Here is an 8366-nt window from a genome sequence, read left to right on the forward strand (position 1 = left end):
AAACTGGTGATGAGCTGCGGGAGTTCCTCATAGTTCCGACATGACTTCGGATGCGTGCCTTCAACTCTATCGCCTTGGGATTCATCATCTTTGGCAAATGTAATGGGGCTCCTTTGTATATCATTTTCCATGTATGCATATGGTCGACAACAATATGCAAATTTGACAAGAGGTGTGCTCTCCTAGCACAACATTGTCGCCAACCGTTGAGATGGACAAATGCCTTATGCACGGTACTGAATCTAGAATACAACATCTGCATGATTGTCTCAAGGGATGATACTTCATCCAGTATCACTCTCTTCAACTCTGCTCTAGAGGATGATGTGACCTGTTCTCCTCCCTACTTGGCCGCTTGTAACTCCTTAGCCATTTGCTCGTTCTACGCTATCAAGAATCAGACACTCGAGCTAGTGGCTTCGCCATATGCTCTGGTAGCATCAGCTAATGCTGTTGGATGCCTGCTCACATCAGATACAATCACTCGTTCTGAAAACTGCCCAGGAGATGTGTGGACATCCGGAGTAGGCATTCTGTGCGATTGCACAACTCTGTGTTATGACTCGTTGAAAGATATGTTGTGCATCTCTGCTTCCGGATTGCCTTCAAGGATCTCCATGTCTCCTTGATTGCTTGGGACTTTCTCTACATCCAGATCCGGTGACGCCGGTGGGGTGACCTCTTGGTTGTGAGGCATGAGGTCTATATCCTGATCTAACTCTGGCTGCACCACATCTATATCCATCTGCTCTAGCATCTGTTCCATCTCTTGAGCTAAGTCTTCCTCCTATGACTGCTCACCCTGTCTGGTTTGTGCCAGTTTTTCGGATGAGTTTATAACCTGTATGGGCACAGTTTCGTAAATATGTGCATGTTGCGCCTCCTGCTATGTCTTTCCCTACTATGCTTCCTTCCCTCTTCTGCACAGCTCCTGTTCTTCCTGAAGTTGTTGCTTCAACTATTGTAACTCCTTTTCTACATCCTCCATCCTCCATTTATCTCTTTTCCTTTGCAAGTTCCTCTTGTCGCGTTGTAGCCTCTCAGCCTCAATATTCAAAGCTTCTTTCATCATGAGTGGATCTGCTTTGAACTTGCGGCTTTGTTCTACCTCTGTGATCTCATCAACCTTTCTCTTGCCTTTGTCGTGTGCAGGTTTGTTATCTTCTATTGCAGTTGATGATGGTGCTCTCCTAGATCTTGCTTCATGCTGTTTCGCTAACCATTCCATAGCTATGCCAACCAGTTCATTGAGCCTGGAGAAGCTTTAACAATATCTCCATGGGTCTTCCTCAGCCCAATGACATGCCCCGTGGATCCAAGGAAATTTCACTCTCACACAGTGGTCATTTACAAAGCAATGTGGGTCGTACGGATTGAAATTTCTGGTGCCGAAAGTAAACCTTTTGAACTCTTCCGTCTTAGCATCGGCATTCTTGAGATTTTGTATCTCATACAACCCAATCCGCAAAGGAAGACCGATCCAAGGTGCCTTATTCTTCCTGTGCATTCTAGATGACAACCCTGTCTAGATGTGATACGACTCTTCTTGCATAATGATCTTGTCCATGGAAAACTTTGGTAAAACATGTGGAGGATTTTCCGTGTTATACATCCGTATGAAGGTGCCAAGGGGTGAGGCATACCAATCTTCCATGGCGATCGATGCCTCCATTGCTACCTGCGACATGCAAGGTGGATCCTGCTAAAATATTATTTTTTACACCGGGGTGACAAAGTGGTCTAAAAACTATGTGATGACTTCGCAGAAGTTGCATTCGGAGAACAATATGCAATAAGTGTGCACAACGGTTTTCAAAGGTTTCCATGCCCACATCAAACCTGGGAACTGTTGATGGGCACATATTTCATCCTGTATGTATGTGGACATGTATATCTATGCTTACTGACCTTTGGGCGGATGCCAAGTTCCTGTCGCTTGTTCCTTCAACCTGAGAGCCAACATGTTAGACCAATTGCATGGCCTTCCTTCGCTGGCCAGTTGGTCTATGCAATCACCCAACTCTGCGGGAAGGTCTCTCTGCTCTCTTGGTCATATAAGCAGCATGCAAATATGACCAAGTACTGATATGCCTTCTACAGTATCTTCTTCTTTGAAACCAGGCTAGGTGTTGTCCTGAACTTGGCTGGATCTTACACCCAACTCTTCAAGATATCTCTGGAGTTTGTGTTGCTGCATGTGCTGAAGGGTTTCTCCATTGTGATCACTGGTCGTGGCAAGTGATACATCTCCTGATATTCCTTTTCCCTGAAAGTAGCAAGCTCTATCTTGCTAACACTGTTCAACATCATCATCTCAGGATTAATGTAAGAGACAATCCAATGTATCATTTCTGTGCATGGAAACGTGGGATACCTTCATGCAATTCGGTAAGTCAGACTTGTGGATGTTGACATAGACCCCGTTGTCTTCCAAATCTTCCTCAAATATGCTTGAGAATGTGTCATTGAAATCTTTCCATTTTTACTTGATTTCTCTGTCTATGACTAGCTTGGTGTCTTTGTAAACAAGCAAGCCCATAGACACTTGTTCAACTGCATCTCCAGTTTCACTTCCAAAAGTGTCCTTTGACCCTGCTCTCTTGGGGGCCATTACACCTGTATTGTTGAGGGATGGACGAACACCTGCTATACCTAGAGACACAGCGACACTCATGGAAATAAATCTATCAATTAAAAACCAAAACAAATTTGAGGACTGACATGCAACATAACTGGGTGACTGGTAGTAAAGATTGCACAATTTTCACAGGGAGGCTGGGAAACTGATTGCCAAAACTATGCAAGGAATAGCTCAGGCTGTCAAGAGGCTGACTGACTACTAGAACTACACAATGTATAGTACAATCTGCCTACTGAGGGTTGAAACTGCGCAATGCACAATTTCAGTCAGCAAGGTCATGCATGCCAAGAGAATACATTGTGCAATTTTATGGGTCAGTAGGGCACTGTCTCCCAGAATTATGCAATGCAATCCTAGAAGTAAATGATGGCCAGGTTCTGGAGGGAAGGTAGAGACTTCACTTCCAGAAATGCGCATTTCTGTCCGGGTGAGGCAAGTTCAAGCTAAGACAGCCCAAACCCACTAGTGGGTGACTAAAAACATGAAGAAGTTTGAATGCATGGCAAGATTGAATGTAAGCAAGAGTGAATGATCATGCATGCAAACAGTGAATGCAAGATTCAGAAAATGGGAATGCCTGCATGTGTGTGAAATGAGTTTCCGCAATGGTGACCATTAGTGCAAAAATAGTGTCATGCATGCAACAACAGTGAGATGCAAACAAAAATTGAAACAGTGCTTCTACAAGCTAATATATAGTAAAATAAACGACAATAGGTGTTCAACAAAACTAAGAAAACAAAATTTGTACAAAGTGACATAAAAGTAGCAAATGACATGAAAAGAAAAATTACCCAGAAAAAGTTGATTTGAATGTGTCGAAGACTCCTAGATGCAATGTGGGTTGTCAGAGCTCCATGATCGATGTAAGGAATGAGCTCTACAATGTCGAATAAATAAGTTTGAGGCTTATGATATGCATGCCACAAATCTGGGAAAAACCAACACTTGGAAGAAAGTTTCTAAAACGATCTTTGTGTGTAACCTCCAGCTTCTAAAAATAGATCCTTAAAATTTAGGAATGCTTTTTGCAAGTTGTTTTTTCTATTTCGGGAAAAAACACCCCATGCATGCAAATCAAGATTGCTCAATCTCGGAGGGAACCAGTCAACCTTAAGGAAAATGCAATAGTATGCAAGCTTGGGAAAGGGATTTTCACAGTTTCTGAGCTAATCAAGGTTGGCTATCCCTCAGGCATTGCACAATTTCTAGGTTCAGCAGGTCACTGTAGCCCAGTGACTAGCTAGATTGCATAGTTTTCTGAGGGAGGGTTGCCTAGCCAGATTGCGCTATTTTGGATCCCAGCAGGCAGCTTAGTGGGATTGCGTAATTTCTGGAGGGGAGGTTGGTTCCCCTCCAAAATTGCGCAATTTTCTGAGTGAACATCTCAGCCCGAAATTTGCCTAAGCCCAGAATGGAAACCTATGATGGGAAATAAGCAAGCAGACATGCACTGGCTAGCGAGCCTTTGAAACTCAATTGAAGCCAATGTAATTGACAGTGCAAGACATGCTGATAAGGATGGTTGGTAGGGAGGCTCCAAAATGAAGCGAAGGAAAAATTTTGGAGGGTGGTTGTAGCTGCTACAACACTTGGTGACACACTGGTATAACTCCAACTCTTTGAATGGACCTTGTTTCATGAAACACAAATCTAACACCTCCGGAAGTATTGTTCAGCTCTTTGATCATCTTGACTCCCACGCTAGCTTGGTTGAAAGGTGTAGCATCTGCCATGCTCTTAGTTAGCTAACACAGATTCCAAGCCAAGTCAACACAGTTGTTTCGATTTGGATGAGGGGCATATTGGTACACAAGCAATATGATAGTCAGAGTTTAAGTTTCAGCTCTGGTGTTTCTCCACTACCATCAAGCCTTGACAATACCCCAGCAGAGTCACACAGGAACACAAGCATCACTCCGCTACTAACAAGCTTGGTTAGTACCCTGGCGGAGTTACTTGCCTCATCTCTCTATGTGGGAAGTCTTTCTCTTCTTTCGCCTTATTCATTTTTCATTTTTAATTTTTTTTCACATTTTTCATAACTGTGCATAAGCACTTATTCATTTCATGGCGAAAGAGGGATCCCGACTTATTGAGAGCAGAAGAGGTTGCTCCTTTAGAGAAGTATTTTGTATATACCTCTAACATACTTGTTAAGGTTTTCCCCCTCACCTTACTCTACTTAACTAAACTGACAAGGGTTAACCCAAAACAACCGACTAGAGTAGGTGATACAAGTTAGCGTGCAAGCATTGTGTTTTCATCAAGGTTCACTTCGAACATTACGTATTCTTCATTGGTGTATCATGGACTGAAGATAATAATTCCTACATACAGAGACAGGACACAGATAACCAAGTATTGATAATTGCACAAGTCCTCTTTTATTGTACCCTCGCTTGTTTCAAGAGTCAAACATGGTTTCATGCGAAACTAACCTACGAACGTAAACAAGAAAACAAACAAGTAAAAGAGCGAAGAGATAAAGCAAAAATGCGAAAACAACCTGCGTAAGCAAGCATGAAATCAAGCAAACAAACACACAAATTAAGAAAGCAAATATGCATGCAAGAAAACAAGGTAAAGAAAACACCACTCCTACTCCTAAGCTAGCGGTGCATGGGCCTAATCACGTGAAGTGATATTTCCAATGCAGCCACCCGCACATTGGTCGACCCATTTTGGTGAAGGTGTGGTTCACTAACAATGCAGTTGCGTGAACCAACAAACATGAAAGATATGTCCATGAAGACAAACACATTCTGAGTCTAAATGCGTCCACAGAACATAGATGATCGTATGTGTGTGACATGCAATCCGTGGACTTACCATGGTGTTGTGCGACATTGCATGTAGATGTTAAGCATACACATTCTCTTGACTGTGACATGCAAGAAAATGAGAGAAACAAAGACAACTTGCATCGTGCACGTTTCCTTCTTGTGTAAGATTCCTAAAAGTACATGAGCGATGGGATCATGTAGTTTGAGTGAAGGAAGCGAAATCTGTGTGTGGGATCGATCTTCAATGCATACAGATGAGTGATGAGGAGCCTTGGGTGTTTCAAAAATTTCCTGACTTGAAGTGAACCCAACCTTAGGACAGTAAGGGCTTGACATAACCATTAGCTTCGGTTGAAGTGCCTCGACAGTCTGCGGGGTTTCTACTTCGTCGATAGTGTTGGGTCCCTGTAATACTAGTGATTACCCCATTAATATTGTAGTTATACCACTTATTTATATTGATGTACCCATGTAGTGCCCATATTGTTACTATTGTGCCACATAGAAGCCCACTATTGTTATTGTTGTGCCCTACAATATTATTGTTATGTAGGCTTTGATTGTATTGGGACCCTTAGACTCCTATATATAAAAAGGAGGTTTTTCATTTGTATCATCCAAGAATTGTTCATTTATGTAATGTAAAGGAGGTTGCCCCCTCGAAGAGGCTGAATTCTAAGGCGTGGAACTCTCTTTTCTATCTTTTTGTGAGCTGGTTTCATAACATTTGGTATCAGAGCTTTGGATTCTAGGGTTTCGCTGCTCCAAACAGGTCATCGTGGAATTTTCGCTATAACTTTTTTTCTGCGACGTTTCAGAAGTCGCAAAAAAAACCCATTTGAGAAGAAATTGCGCTGAACCTTGGGTCCAAATTTCAGATATTTTTGCACGATATTTGCGGAGATATGATCTGAGGAAGTTGGTCTTTTTGCAGACTCCTGAATTACATTCAAAACAGGTGACCTGGGGAAAATCGTCATAACTTTCTCTCTGGGGATCGGATTAAAATTTCGTAAGAAGGTACAGAAAGAGGACGGACTGTAGTTTTTGTTTATGTGTGTTTTAGATTCAAAGGTTGAAACAGGGACTCGTGGAAAGTCGTACAAGTTCGTTGTACTGAACCAGTCTAAAAGCTAGTCACTGTGGGAGATTTCACATAACTCTTCCTTGGAGAATCCAATTTGGCTCAGACTTGTGGCATTGGAAAGAGGACACAGAAGGCTACTACAGGTAGCAATTTCAGAATTGGATGATCCAAAATTACAGAGATACATCAGATTCAATATCAGGCTTCTATAAAGTGAAAAAAGGTGTGTAGTTTTTTTTTAATTTTTGTGTAAGCTTGGTTTAACGGAATTCAAAGGGCATAGTAAAACATTATTATCGGTAACTAATGCCCCGAGGAAAGAAAATGCAAACACCTAGTAAGGAACCTGAAAGCTCTAGCATGACTCATGAAGAAGAGGAAGAAATGCTACATGATATATCAAAATTACAAGAACAAGTGCAACAAATGTCACGCTCACAAAAGCTAACAGAAGCTAAGATAAGTGGCGTGGAATCTAAGATAAATGGCGTGGAATCTAAGGTAAATGGCGTGGAATCTAAGATAAAGGGCATGGAAGCTAAGATGGATGGCATGGAAGCTAAGATGGATGGCATGGAAGCTAAGGTGAATGGCATGGACGCTAAAATTGATGGCATGGATGATAAGATGGATGAATTGAAGAAGTTGCTACAAGAAAGGGTCACTAATGGTGAAAAGGTAGTAAAGGAAACTCATGATGAGAACAAAAGAAATGTTAATCATGATTCCATAGACTCTAATGTTGGATCGAAGACTCACCATGTTCCAAAAATCGATATGAGGAAGTTTGATGGCAAGGATCCCGCCACATGGATATTACAGATGGAGCAATTCTTCGATCTCAATAATGTGCAAAACACACAAAAGGTACGTATGGCAACTTTATATTTGGAACCAAATCAGTTTGTATGGTATCAATGGCTTTGTTCTCGTAAACAATTTATCACTTGGGCAATTTTTACGGAAGAATTGATAGCACATTATGAGGATACAAAAAGCAACACTTTTTTTAGCCAATTGATAAGTCTCAAACAAAAGGGTTCAATAATGGAGCACATTGAGGAGTTCCAAAAATTGAACATAAGGGTAAAAGATATTCCAGAGGAGCATAGGATTGATGTGTTCATAGGGTCTTTAAAGGATAATATCCAACATGATGTGCGCCTTTGGGAACCTGATTCATTAGAGAAGGCATTCAGGTTAGCAAGAAAAATGGAAAGCAAAATTATGGCAACTAGGAAGCATACCACTCACAACTATAAAGACGGAAGTGTTGTTGCCCATAGTCTTCCACAACCTACAAGGTTGACACCACAACAATTGGAAGAAAAAAGAGCAAAAGGGCTTTGTTACAATTGTGATAGCAAATACACAAAAGGTCATAAGTGTGCTGAGAAGAAATTATTCTACATAGATTGTGAAGAGGAAGAAGAAAAGGAGCAAGAAAGGTCAAAAGAAGAGGATATATTCCAGGAACAAAGCCTAGATGAAGAACAAATAAATCCGACCATATCTTGTAATGCATTGGCGGGAATTACCACTCCTCAAACCATCAAGATAGAAGGACAAATCAAGAAGAAAAAGGTAATAGTGTTGATTGATTCAGGAAGCACCCACAATTTTATTCATTGTAGGGTAGCAAAAGAATTGAATTGCTTCCTATATCCAGCACCAGAGTGTCAAGTGATGATTGCAAATGGAGGAACAATAAATTGTTCTGGAAAGTGCCATAATATCAAGCTATCCATGGGAGAATATGTATTGACTAGCCCAATGCTTTCCATTCCAATGGGAGGTGCTGATGTTGTACTAGGAGTCCAATGGCTACAATCCTTGGGTACAATAGCTTTTA

Source organism: Pinus tabuliformis, chromosome 3_1 (genome assembly GCF_031772625.1).
Source record: "Pinus tabuliformis cultivar Carrire ecotype Pingquan chromosome 3_1, CPIR1, whole genome shotgun sequence".
Lineage (NCBI taxonomy): Eukaryota > Viridiplantae > Streptophyta > Pinopsida > Pinales > Pinaceae > Pinus > Pinus tabuliformis.